The following is a 10,917-nucleotide window of genomic DNA, read 5'->3' on the forward strand; positions in this document are numbered from 1 at the left end:
TGTGCTCATGTACTGAACGCAGTCTATCCTCAGCTTACAGTACAAGTGGTGGAAAGTTCCAGAGCCTCCCTCAGTCTATCTCTCAGAGGTCAGCCCCTCTCGGCCCCTGAGTGGAGCAGCTGCCCCCTGAGGGGGAGGAGGATGGAGAAATGAGGAAGAGGATGAACTCCACCATACTGGGCACACAGGAGGCACCACTTCGACCGCAACTAGCACAGGCCTGCGTGCCCTGTCTCCACGTCTCAGGACCGCTCCACTGCAGCACAACTTACACACACATTTGCAACACAATACCTGGCAGCACACACTTGAGAGCCCTATTCGGATAGGATTAATTCTACATGGGCCGTCAATTCTTTGCAGGTGCTACTCAATGATATTATTTTTTTTCCAGATCGGCAGTGTTAGTGTATTTCTCAATCCTCCCCTGAGAAAATCCCAGCCAAATGATCACTGGTCTGATCATTTTAGTGCTGCCCAAATAGACATTTCTGCAGTTTGATCTTCCATCCATCCATCCATCTTCTATACCGCTTTATCCTTTTCAGGGTCACGGGGAAACCTGGAGCCTATCCCAGGAAGCATCTGGCACAAGGCGGGGTACACCCTGGACAGGGTGCCAATCTATCGCAGGGCACACAATCACATACACATTCACACACCCATTCATACACTACGGACACTTTGGACATGCCAATCAGCCTACCATGCATGTCTTTGCATGACTGGAGGAGGAAACCGGAGTACTCAGAGGAAACCCCCACAGCACGGAGAGAACATGCCAACTCCGCACACAGCCGAACGTGCTAACTACTAAACCACTTGTACACACTCCTGCATGTGGTTAGTCTTCTATGCGCAGACCCACCTCTAGCAGTCCCAATTAATGGAGACCATTGGACAGGTTTACCCCCAAAATATTTCAGTCTTCACTAGTAGCCCGTTAGAAGTGTAATGACACAGACTGATTCAATTGCATATCATAATGAAAGCTATAAAGCTTCACTTCATTTTCATGCCAGTATATCATGATTGCAATTTATATTAATACCTCAACTTTATAACTATTGGTAAAAATCCTCTACTGCCACTGTCATATATGGCATCCCTCAAGGACCAGTCCTTGGTTCCCTTCTTTTCACCATATACAGTATATTCCTTTCCTTAACCAGATCATCTGCAGACATGGTCTTAGCTTTCATAGTTACACAGACAGAGATTTATCTCAGTACAAGGTCCACCACAGCTCTTCCTCCCACCTCTTTAACTGAATGTATTCATGATTACATGATATATAAAATCATAAACGGACACCATCTTCCTTAAATTAAACCCTGGCAAGACTAAAATCTCGTCGCTCCTAAATCTCGTCTCTAAAACTACTCAATTTTCATTCGACATTGATGGCACTGTTAAACCTTTTACAAATCTCGAACAATATTTGACAACACACTTTGAACTTCATTAGGTCACTCACGAAAGTCCTATTTCTCACTTACAAAGCACTAAATGGCCTCGCCCTGCCTCAACTGAGCTTCTACAGCCCTAAACCCCTGCCCAGACTCTCAACTCCAGCAATACTAGTTTGCTAGTAGTGCCCAAGACCTCTCATTTTAAATGTTTGCTTAAATCATTTCTTTCTTCTACAACATTTTCCCTTCCCCAATAGGATTTGCTTTCTCTTTTTTTTAATGGTTTAATACATAGATGTTTGTGCAGCGACCTTGAGTGTTAGAAAGATGCTATATGAAAGGGAAAGCTTTCTTCCTCTTCTTATTCTTATTCATCTTCTTATTCTTATTATTATTATTCATGATCCAGTAATGTGATCATATTGCCATTTATACATGGGAAACAAACCATGCTTCCAACATTAATTCACAGTCATCCAGATGCAAATGTTTTCACGAAGGAGGCATACAAATATTTTATTACAGACATTAACCTGAGAAACCCATGCCATCCGAATAGGGCTATTCAAACAACACACATTCACATACAAACAACCACACACATAACCGCATATACACAAATACACACATTTTCATCACAGTACCAGTGAGGACACATTCGCATACACACAACAGCCAAAACACACACACACACACACACACACACACACACACACACACACACACACACACACACACACACACACACTCCTAGTCTGAATGGTCACACTGAGAGCTGGATTGAGAGCCACAGGGCTTTTCCCAGCTCCTGGGTGAAACCTTCTGTCAGCTGATCTCTGCCAACCTGCCACTGCTCTCTGTGGTGAAGTTGGCACTGGCATCAGAGGGTCACCACATTTTCCCACAGAGAGGAGAGCCTATCACATCCTCTTACTGCACTGCCGATCTGGTCAAACACACACACAAACACACACACACACACAAACACACACACACACACACACACACACACACACACACACACACACACACACACACACACACACACACATCACCTCCTGCCCAGCTACTGCCCTGCTGCTCGCCCAGGCCATCTTCCTGCTCACTATAATTTATTTATGTGCTGAAATTGCCCAACACAACTGGCTCATCAATAATAATTTATAAACCTGTATTTATTCAGCACATCTGCAGAGAGGATACAGCAGTGATAAGAACTCAATCAGTCATTGTCTTTGTCCCAGAATCATTTATGTAAGAATTTACGTTAGCAGAAGCCTCCAATTCTCCAATATATGATATAATTTTATACACATAAATACATACAATATCTGAATCTGAGAATGAGCTAGAAAGACCCATTTAAGCAAGAAAAGTCCATTCCTTTTTCTCTCTCTTCCATGCAAAGAGGCCATCCATTATTAGTTATTTTGCTATTTTACATCATCTTAACCTAAGATTGAAGTATGTGGAGCAGCATAGTTTAAAAAAAAATTGAAAAAAAAAATTAACTTATAGAGGCGAATTGGTCAAATGAAAACATCTAAAGATGTGACAACTTTTAAATAATAACGCAGCAATGGGAAAGAATTGTCTCAGCAATCATCTGGTTGTTGAATGAACCACCCTGAACTTATGCTAGCCAGCTAATGGGAACTACATCTTTGGCATTAAAATCCAATCTAATTCAATTCAAGTCAACTTCTCTGTCATACGTATGCTCAGGTTTACAGTATAAATTAAATGATTTTTGGCTAGATGTGTTAACACACTAGCACATTCAAAGAAGAAAATAGATATAAACAACATTAAGCACCGGAATATACGCATTATATACACGATCATTAGTTATATAGTGGCAGTGAAAATGTTGCTATATATCTAAGTAATAAGCTTAGTGTGTGTCTATGCGAGTATCTGTACTTTAGAGTTTTTAAATATATTAATATGAAATTCTTCTCCTTGTAGACATTTAAGTACACGTACATTACTCATGATTTGGCTCTAGGGCAAGTAGCCCTACAAGGCTGTAGTGAGTAATGAAACCAATTGCATTCCAAATCTTTTTACTTTCAAATGTTTCACCAATCTTTTAATAACCAGCAACCCTTTACTCTCCAAGCAAAGCATCCATGTATTGGTAAATTTGGTAATTAGTTGTTTCCCCCAGTTAATAACAAACCAAATGCATGACATAAATGGACCTTCTCCTACCCAGACACCCTAAAGGATAGAAGATGAGGTGGAGGAAAGACTCCAAACTGGCTCTATTAAAAGCCAGTAAAATGATATGCTCTGGGTGACTAGCATTTGAAATTATCCCAGATCTGTTTTAATTTGAAAAGCATATTAACATCAGTTCTTTAGAAAGACATTTGAAGTGGCAGGCAGGGGGTGTTAGAGACTTGAGCAGGATGAAATGTGGTTGGGAGGGCCACACAGCCTACCTCGTCTAGTGTAAAAGGTGCCAAATGAATTTCAATGGATTTTTACTTGATGACAAACAGAGAGAAAAAAGTGTGAGAGAGAACAAACACATTAGTGATGCCAGTGGATGGTTAACTGACAGGCCAGTTTATAGTAAAAGGGTCACCACTGACTGTAGAGTTCAGGGTGCCTGTGGCTCTACAAGTTGAAAAGTTTAGCTCAGCTGGGACATGGACAGAGCTGAGGGTACTGAGTGCAAAAACTCCTGTGTGAAGGGGAAAGAGCGTGAGGATGGGTGGCCAAGGTATTGTTGTCCATTGTACATACAGTATGAGGATATTAAAACCATTGAAAGTGGTATTTGGTGGAACTAGACTGAGCTGGAATGATGGACATGTTGAACATCTCTCACTTTAGCACTGCTGCTGCTGAGGCTCACATCCTGTAGGGCAGAGCTGCGGGAGGCTACAGATGGCCCTTCAAGTGAGCTGGTACTCTGAGCCAGGAATCGCTGCTTGCTCTTGGGATTTGATGAGAACTACAAGAAGTTTGGGCTGCTCTGTGGAAATCCAGTCAAATGCTTTCATTTCATTGTTTCTGATCCTGAGGTATTCACTCTGCACTGGTCTATAGAAACACTCTGGAAGAAGTGTGCAGGACTGACGAAGTGCTTTGCTGGCACTTTGCGTAGGTTCTTCTCCATTTTCGAAATCTCAGCAGAAATATTTTAGCTCTGTTGGCCTGCATTGTAAGGAGGTTGCACACTGTTTATACATGTCTGAGATTTATCCATAAGGTTTTACAGGTTTTTGTGTTCTTCAAGAAGTTGACATTGAGTGGATGGAACTGAGAATCTTCTTGGCCTCCTGGTGTCACTTGTGGAGCTGAAGTACCTGTCTCAAGTTGTGCAGCAGAACTTATGTCTTGTCCAGAAATTTTTGAGTCTTCCAAGGTACTTCTCCAGGAGCTGTTGCAATTTCTGATATTGCTGGCACACCTCCACTTTCAGCTGATCCACCTTATCCTCCACCTGTCATTTGTCTGATCCCAGCTTGTACAACAGCTCTTTGATGTCTTGCACTTAATCATTGATACTTCATCAGCATGTGCCTTATGTCATATGCCTTATGTTCTGATGCAATTCCACGTCACAGACACCAAAGCCTTGGCTGACTGCACAACTGGATAAGCAGCAGTACTGGCACATGGTCACCTGCTCAGTCTCACAGTGATGCATGCATGGCCTCTACATCTATCAGCAGATGCCTTGAATTTGTTGGCTGAAGGTGCTTTTTAGTGTGTGATGGGCAACAGGGTGCTTTGTCCTCATCTACAAATGATGGCTAGTTCTTTTTTTTTTTTTTTTGTTCTTCATAGCATTGAACTTCTCTAATATCTTGTTTGGGTGGTTTTAGTTTGATGTTTGTCTAAAGACTGAGCCTGTTTGTAGGCCTGAGAATACTCTGGACACCTTTGGCTCAGAACTCGTAGCTGCATGGGGTCCACGAACACATCCAGATATATGAAGCAGATGAGCTCCTCCTCAGAACAATTCTTCTAGGCCTCAGCAATCTCAGCTGTCTCGGTAGAAGATATACAGGCCAGTTTTATGTTATAGGCTTTTAAACTATTTAAAATATGTCACTAGTAATTCGGCATGCCGTTTCAATTATTCTCATACTCCACTTATAAAACTAAATAAGCGGCATAATAAATAACTGCATAAATAACTGTTGATAAACCTCCATGGACGGGTTTATGGAGCGTCTCTTCCACCCATGTTCAATCAAATTCCGCAGCCAAGCCAGAAATCAGGGATCTGAATGGTGCAATCAGATAACAATGGACATGTTATTGAAAACCTGTGGTGCTTTATAAAAAACTAAACTGGAGTTCTAATTCTACGATATGAGATGCCGCTCATATTGGCTCTCCATCAAGAAACATTATTTTGGCTATGAGAGTGCTTGTTATATGAGACAACAACTGCAGTGATTATTACGCTGATATCCCAGGCAATTTTGTAGACCATTGGGGGGGGGGGGCAGTATAGCACATAATAAATAGCCAAAACATTATTGTACACATTTATATAATGAGCCGCTATTTGAATAATTGGATCATGATCAGTGAAGGTCACTGAAATTTATTTTACAGTTTAAAGCGATCCCATTTTGGGAACGCTTGCACCAATCTAACCTTTTAAAAAGTATTATTTTGCTATCTGTCATTGTTAAACGTTAAAGTGTTTTCCAAAATATATTGCCTTTCCATTGGGACGTTCTAAAATGCGTAATGTGAAAAAAGCTTAACATGGCTTCATGTACCAAAACAACGTTCATGTGACATAAAATCTCTCATGGACTTTCGTTGTCATAAACACTATCCACTTCCCAAAGGACAAAACAGTCATCAAAATAGAGAACACAATCATTTTCACAAACGTCTGTGCAGGTTTAAGCAAACGTCCAAAGGTAGAATGTCTTCCTACAGCTACACAACTGTGTTGTGTGAAGAAAACTAAATTGCGATATTGAAATAATGGAATTAATAGAGAAAAAAAATCTATATAATAATGCATGGCCTCTCTGTACTTTCTGGTTTTCATTGATTATTCAGAACAGTAAATATAACCTTTATTGCTCAATGAGTAATAAAGGTGAAATATAGTACAACTTTATACTTCTAATGTGGCATTATTATACACAGTGACCCATTTATTGGTCACTGTGGATTTCTAGTAAGAATGAGGCAATAGGAGACCCATTTAAAGGAATAGTGGCAACACATTACAACACTGTTCAGTTACTCTAAGCAGAAATGAATGAGTAGTAATATATTAACACCCTTGTTACTATTATTAACTATTAACGATCACTGGGTAATTACTTAGTAAGTAATAATAATGGAATGGTTTGGTAGTCAACTGTCTGCCAAGTAATAATTACCGAGTATTATATTTCTTCTGGAGAAATATAATACTCGGTAAAAAAATAATTATAAAAAATATAATACTCGGAAAATATAACTCATTAGTTATCACTTTACAATATGCATGTTTTTGTGATTGAAAGTGGTGATTATTTAGAAGGAACGATGACACACTTTTGCAGAAAAGAATGATGGGAGGTACGAACTCCATTCTGGTGGACATCAGAGCTTCATCTAGAGTCTCATTTGTAGGTCAATGTGCAAATACTCCATACTGTTCCTCCTTAGTCCCAGTAAAGTTATCACTGAGTTACTGAACAGTATTGCAAAGTGTTACCAAAATAGTTTAGCAAAGATTTATACAACGTACACAATTCCCCCCAACCCCATATGAAATATACTAGCCAGGACTTCATCTGCTTCTTTAGTTTTCCTCTGGTTCTACAGGAAGCTAACAAGTAAGAGAAGTCTATCTCAAACTAAATCTTTTCCATAAATACATGCCTAAACCTTCATATACATGCTTCAGATGACATCATTAAGCTGAATTAAGCTATTTATACCACAGCATGGCTGAATTCTTGAATCAGGCAAGTGTTAATTTATTTGATATAACCTCAGCTTTGACAGTATTTCCTGCTGTAACATAAGTGATAAATTTATATTAATGCGCTCTTTCTAATGTGTTATTCTTCCTTTAGTAAAAGCTCACACACAGGGACTTGGCTTTGCATAATTTAAGGCTAATAATAAAACGATTTGTTGCTATAATAAAAACTGTGTTGCTATTTTAAAAAGAAAAATGTATAGTTTTTGATATGATTAAGTTTTCTGTTATGTACCTTTTTAAGGAAGGAGTCTTCAGTATCAGTGCTTGTAATAGTCAGTTACACAGTCTACAGGAGAGTCTTCAGGATAGAGGAATTTGTGCTTTACGGTTTATTGTTAACATATCAAGCTGCATTTTTTTTTTTTTTTTTGCTTGTTTTTTTTTTATTTTTATTAACTTCAAGAGAGAGAAAAAGAAGAAGCTGGTGGGGAAACGCCTGTTCATAGCTGCTATAACATAAGTGATAACATGGATGTTCCATAACATTAAATATAAACTATAACTATAAATTGTTCAAAAGCATGATGTGCTGTTCAAATTAAAATGTTTAATTTGATGGCGATGTGCTGTGGTATAAGAGGAATAATACACTTATAAGAGGTATTAGAGGCTGTGCTGTTACAGGATAATAATCCACTTGGTAACATTATCACACCACCCCACTGTGGATTGTTTTCCTAAAACAGCATGGCCCAGAGTGTGTTATTCCTTACTTAGCATCAACACAACTTCCAGTTTAACTGGTACAACTCTGCCCTTCAAAATTTGCTAGACTGATGGTGAAAAAATGATGCCAAACTGCATTAAGGTAAAAATGTATTCCTGTTATTTATCTGTCTAGATTAGAGTAAGCCATGGAAAAGATTTTGGATGAGGCTTACTTGCCTCATACAAATTTGCCTCGTAGCTCTAATGTCGGACCTCAAACATATCTTAGTTGATGAATTCTGTAAATTAGAGGGTTTTTTTTTTTTTTTTTAACTGAATCATTTTAATACCACTGCTTATACATATCATAATCATTCATCTTCAGTAAGCACTTTATCCTGGTCAGGGTTGTGGTGGAGGCGGAACCTGTCCCAAAATTCATATTCTCAATTCTATCATATTTAAATATCCTTCCAGTCAAGCGTTATTGAACAAATGGAGTTTCTTTTTTTAATTATTATTATTACAGTTTAATCTCAGACCAAACAAAATGATACAAATAGCAATTGAATAAAGAAACTAAGTCAGTGTGGAACTTATTATTAACGGTTTGCTCAGATCCTAATGGGACTCTAAATGAGTATTGTTTTGTTTTTTTTGTTTTTTTTAAAGCTGGCATTCTTGGAGGGTAAATCTGATAAACTATAGAAAAACCTTATAGACAGTGCTAGTTTTAACTGTAAAACATACACATGGACTGTACTATGAGTGATAAAGATTTTGGACAATATATTGTGTCAATAGAAATACGCCATTTAAAATTTAAAAAAAAAAACTCAATTCCCTAAGCATTTAAGTTCTTAAAGCTATTCCTTGGTTTGATTTTCAGACTTTAGTGTTTTCATGACAAAATATATACAGGGTACAAAAACTTATGACTGGCAGTGTATATTTCTTTGTTTAAACGCAGAGATTTTAAATGCCCAGATTGTCCGCTCATACCTCCATTTGCTGATCTTTAGTATTTCATTTACTAAAGATCAGCATATGGAGATCATTTTAGTCACAAATCTGATGCTCTTGTTCATTCATTCTTGCCTGCTTCATTCTGTTCATTCGATCTTGCCTGCTGTTTTTCCGCACAAAGAAACTACACCTCGGAAGGGAATGTATCTTAAAATTCACTGGATAAATATGTTACAACTTGCAAGACAATCTTTCAGCTTATCTAACACTAACCTAACCCACCGTATACATGTAGATCTGATCATTCTGTATAGTATAGTTCATTAAGAGCATGCATTCATACTTCACCTTCTCCAGGGGTTTTTTCAAGTTTGCTTCATGCCCCACATGTATAGAACAAGCCTGCCAGGATCATCAAAGATGGCTCAGTACAAACTGCTCGTGTATATATGTTAAACTGTTACCGTTAAAGGAATATTGCACCCAGAAATGCTGTATTGCTTAAAATGATTCAAAATTTCACTTTTTAGCTAAGCATCCTCCATTAGCTTTTAAATCGTTATCATGTTAAGCGATTCTTTTTAGCATTCATGAGTAAAAATATTCCTTTCATATTTTTTAGCACATGTATTTATGCATATACGCATATCCAAAAAAAATTTTAAATGCAAATAATTCTAAACTTCTTCCTACACATGTACTATATCATTATTTATCTCTAGCACTAAAGTTGTTTGGGACCATGCAAATCTACTGCTAGTTCTTATGAAATGATGTTTGTGGTTTGAAAAGCAAAAAAAAAAAAAAAAAAAAAAAAAAAATGCAAGAATGCAAGTGACACTTGAAGCACAGCAAAATCTGTTCTTCCTATTCGATGGCGTCTACTAAATACCACAAAGTGATGTCTTTTGCGACACAAAATGCATTTGAAATTCTAGGTTTTTGTTTTGGTTATCTGTGTTTTTCCACACAGATAACTTCTGTATGCAATACGAAGACAAGCAGAGATAGAGGAATACTTAGACTATATATTAACGAGATGGAAATCTATACAATTGCACTGTTTTCTTTTTTAAGAGTCTGCTTTACAATGCAAGAAATGCACTTTGTATATCTGTGTGTATATCCTCTTCTGATAGTTTTTACAGTGTATGACAGAAAAGGCATCCACTAATATAATCACTTGAACACAAACTCACATAAAAAGCTACTACCCTAGACCCTGCACTGTATGGATTCTCTGCTCTGAAAGTTAAAAATAAATAAAATAAAGATGAAATACAATATAATAGTTTTCGTTTGTCTGGTGTTTTTGACTCCTGCTTTTGATTTATTATTATTATTTTTTTTTAATTATGGGGAGTTGCTGAGAAATAAATGACTTTCCATTCTCCACGCATCCACTAGGGGGCAGTGTTTGCACAGTTTAGTGCTGCACGTTTGTAAACGAGTTTATAGTGTGTACTGGGGATTAAGGAAAACTCCACCCTGAACTTTCTTCACAATTTTTTAAATAAGCATGCGATCAGCAGTGACATCCAACATTTATTTAGTAATTAAATTCTTTTTCAGTTGGCGCCAGTGGGATTTATAACTTGCTTCATCTCTACCTGAAGAGAGCAACACAGCAGCGCTTTAGTCTTTTAGTCTGTCCAGCTCTCTCACCTCCTCATCTGTACACTCTGCTCAAACAGATGAGGTTCCAGAGCTTCAACATTCCTGCTAATACCACTATCAATGCCATTGAGCTTATTATCTCATAGAACGCTAATGAACTGAGTCGAGTGTTTGCTGTAAGACAACACCACCGCTAACCCAGAAGAACATTAAGGCTCATCTGAATTTTGTCAAAACACACTTTGATGATCCTCAAATGTTTTGGGAGAATGTTGTGTCGAAAGGGGAACTGATTGGAAGACAGGG

The 10,917-nt window shown here is 38.0% G+C and overlaps 1 protein-coding gene and 1 pseudogene across 1 annotated transcript in view; one reads left to right on the forward strand and one right to left on the reverse strand.

Annotated features, from left to right (window-relative positions):
* Positions 1–10,272, forward strand: part of cacnb3b (calcium channel, voltage-dependent, beta 3b) — a 29,057-nt gene extending 18,785 nt beyond the window's left edge. Inside the window, exon 14 of the mRNA XM_017486531.3 lies at positions 34–10,272. The gene's annotated coding sequence lies outside the window, so the exon portion shown is untranslated. The remainder of the gene's footprint in view (positions 1–33) is intronic.
* Positions 83–5,076, reverse strand: LOC124628963 (E3 ubiquitin-protein ligase TRIM8-like; annotated as a pseudogene).
* Positions 10,273–10,917: the final 645 nt, after the last annotated feature.

The sequence above is a fragment of the Ictalurus punctatus genome, chromosome 15, assembly GCF_001660625.3.
Source record: "Ictalurus punctatus breed USDA103 chromosome 15, Coco_2.0, whole genome shotgun sequence".
NCBI lineage: Eukaryota > Metazoa > Chordata > Actinopteri > Siluriformes > Ictaluridae > Ictalurus > Ictalurus punctatus.